Below are 3,528 nucleotides of genomic sequence, written 5' to 3'. Positions count from 1 at the left end.
TCAACTGTCAGCTGTATTATAAGAAAATGGAAGTGTTTGGGAACGACAGCAACTCAGCCACGAAGTGGTAGGCCACGTAAACTGACGGAGCGGGGTCAGCGGATGCTGACGCGCATAGTGCGAAGAGGTCGCCAACTTTCTGCAGAGTCAATCACTACAGACCTCCAAACTTCATGTGGCCTTCAGATTAGCTCAAGAACAGTGCGCAGAGAGCTTCATGGAATGGGTTTCCATGGTCGAGCAGCTGCATCCAAGCCATACATCACCAAGTGCAATGCAAAGCGTCGGATGCGGTGGTGTAAAGCACGCCGCCACTGGACTCTAGAGCAGTGGAGACGCGTTCTCTGGAGTGACGAATCGCGCTTCTCCTTCTGGCAATCTGATGGACGGGTCTGGGTTTGGCGGTTGCCAGGAGAACGGTACTTGTCTGACTGCATTGTGCCAAGTGTAAAGTTTGGTGGAGGGGGGATTATGGTGTGGGGTTGTTTTTCAGGAGCTGGGCTTGGCCCCTTAGTTCCAGTGAAAGGAACTCTGAATGCTTCAGCATACCAAGACATTTTGGACAATTCCATGCTCCCAACTTTGTGGGAACAGTTTGGAGCTGGCCCCTTCCTCTTCCAACATGACTGTGCACCAGTGCACAAAGCAAGGTCCATAAAGACATGGATGACAGAGTCTGGTGTGGATGAACTTGACTGGCCTGCACAGAGTCCTGACCTCAACCCGATAGAACACCTTTGGGATGAATTAGAGCGGAGACTGAGAGCCAGGCCTTCTCGTCCAACATCAGTGTGCGACCTCACAAATGCGCTTCTGGAAGAATGGTCAAAAATTCCCATAAACACACTCCTAAACCTTGTGGACAGCCTTCCCAGAAGAGTTGAAGCTGTTCTAGCTGCAAAGGGTGGACCGACGTCATATTGAACCCTATGGATTAGGAACGGGATGTCACTTAAGCTCATATGTGAGTCAAGGCAGGTGAGCAAATACTTTTGGCAATATAGTGTATATTGTTTATTCTTAATGCACCTTTTTCCTCCTTGTTTGCACCTTCTGTAACTTCTATGCCAATATGTGATGAGTGAATGTCTCCGCTGTGAGATGAATAAAGCTCATCTAATCTAATCTAATCTAACAGAATATTTTATTTCATTGGTCTGATGTGTAAATGCGGTAGAATCCTAACATTGGCAGCTTTGGTGATTTTGTTCAGTTTGCTTCAGAGCTGCTGCCTCTCACAGACCTACAGAAGATTATGCAAGATCTGCTGCAAGCACAGGGTCTGCTCTTCCTCTAGATGTATAATCTGCTATGTCCTATTTTTGTAAACTGCTTCTGGATTTTATTCCCCAGATCTGCTATACAGGTAGGCCTAATCCCCTGCAACAGTTTACATGAACTCTAGATGAATCCTGCATGGAGATAGAATAATTATTGCCATACTGTTCTACAAAGTGCTTCGTCTATTGTCAACTATAAAGGCATTTGCGATCACTGGGCTGAAGAAACTACAAGTGTGAGGTGTCAAATAGAGACAGTGGGTTGGACTCAAACCGGTTTCCCATGCGTAAGTAAATATTCTGAAATGTTTTCAATAAAGTTTCATATCAAATTTTATTTATAAAGCATTTTACAAAACTCCAACCAGTGCTCAATGTGCTTCATATTTTTGGAGCAAATAGGCGAGACGGGAAGAAAAATGCCTGGTTTTCTCTAACCTGACTCCGCCAGATGGATTTGCTCCTTCCGTTGAAGTAATTTTGGGAAGGGGTAAAAATACTGGTTAGCTGATTGGCCTATGTTGGTGATAGACGGGCCAAATAAACCAATCAGATCAACGAAGCATATGACGTACTAACAGAGCGACGACGAAAACACAACCACAAGCCAGGCTACTCTTGCTGAAACCAGTCAGGAGAAGAGCAAAAACATCTTTTCCTCTGAGAAAAGCCTCCAGAGCAGTGTTTTGCTCTTCTTTCAGTGAAGAAATACTCTGTAATTCCCATAAAACTTGCTCAATAGCCACGCTAACGCTAGTTTCATCGGCTGAAGCCGCCATGTTCTTTAGACTGACCTGTCGCGCTTCTCGTTGCGTCACACCTCAACCCGCCTCAAAGCCAACGCTGATTGGACGTTCGTTTGGTGAACGGCTCCAGACTGATCTGCGAGCGAAACCTTGAAAGCTTGCGAGATCAGGATGGTCTCACTAGGCTAGGTTTTCTCACCTGGGTAATTAATTCTTTAGATCTATTCCTGGGAATTGTAGAGCGATATGTTTGGATCACAAAGCCATAAAGTAGTAGGGAAAGTTAAAAGCTCAGATAAGTTCTTTAGAGCAAAGCTAGAAGGAATAGAAGAAGAAGACTGTATAGTCTATTTGGAAAAAAACTGGAGGCCAGTGGAGAGAGAAAAAAAATAAAAATAAAGTAATATAGATGGATTTGAGAGCATTGGAGAACATTTGGGTATTATATTTTGCACCAGCTGAAGCTTGTAGAGGATAGATTAACAGATTCTTATAAAGGGTGTTAAAGTAGTCAGGTTCTGAGCCAATAAAAACAAGGATAGTTGCTTTTTGATTCGCCTTACTGTAGATAGGAAAGGTTTAACTTTTGATAGAAGCCATAACTCAGGGTTTCTGTGGGTCATTAAAAAATCATTAAAAGTCATTAAATTATTATTTGTTAAATGAAGGTCTTAATTGGCATTAGAGTTCATTAACTGTGATTATCATGGCATTTAAAATGCTTTATAAAAACAAAAAATGTTGTCAAATATATCAGATTGAACTGGTTCCATGTGGAACTGCTCCTAGTTGATCCTAAAGCCATATGTTCGGAACAGAAGCTTGAGGCACAAAAAAGCTAGAGAATGGGAAAATGCTAATTTTAACAAAAGTGCGTATATATATATATATATATATATATATATATATATATATATATATATATATATATATATATATATATAAAAATGCTGAATGTACTTTTATCTCTGACCTGAACCCCTTTTTATTAGTATTTGCATTTCCATTGACCATTATTTTGCACAAACAAGCAAACTGCTAAAAATGCTTTTTTCAATGGGAGGGTTTAGGAGGGGATGGGTTTTTTTGTTGCGTCCCACGAGTCACATGATCAACAAATGGATGTTACAACTAGAAAGGAGGATGGTGAGGCACATTTTATTGTGAGTTATCAGGTGAACAAACTAGTGATTTTATCACTAGTTTTTATCAACAGTTTTGCACACATTCGTAATGGAAATGCAGCTGCTTTAGCCTAGTGTCTGCCTCAGAATCTGGTTAACAGAGGATTAGATGGTTGTAGTCCATGACTGTGAATACATCTGTGTTCGTTGACTCCTGAATCTCTTGCTCCAGCTGCATCCCAAGTTTGAATCTCCCCTAACCACTTTAGCAAACATCAGGGGCGGAGCTAGATGAGGGGCCAGGTCCCTGTGGCCACCCCTACCTTTTTTCCCCCTCTAACACAGATGGTGGCAGCAGTAATATTCTCAAGTGGAATA

The sequence above is a fragment of the Cyprinodon tularosa genome, unplaced genomic scaffold (assembly GCF_016077235.1).
Source record: "Cyprinodon tularosa strain WSP-4 unplaced genomic scaffold, ASM1607723v1 ctg430, whole genome shotgun sequence".
In the NCBI taxonomy this organism is placed as follows: Eukaryota; Metazoa; Chordata; class Actinopteri; order Cyprinodontiformes; family Cyprinodontidae; genus Cyprinodon; species Cyprinodon tularosa.
Note: the sequence above shows the minus strand (reverse complement) of the source record.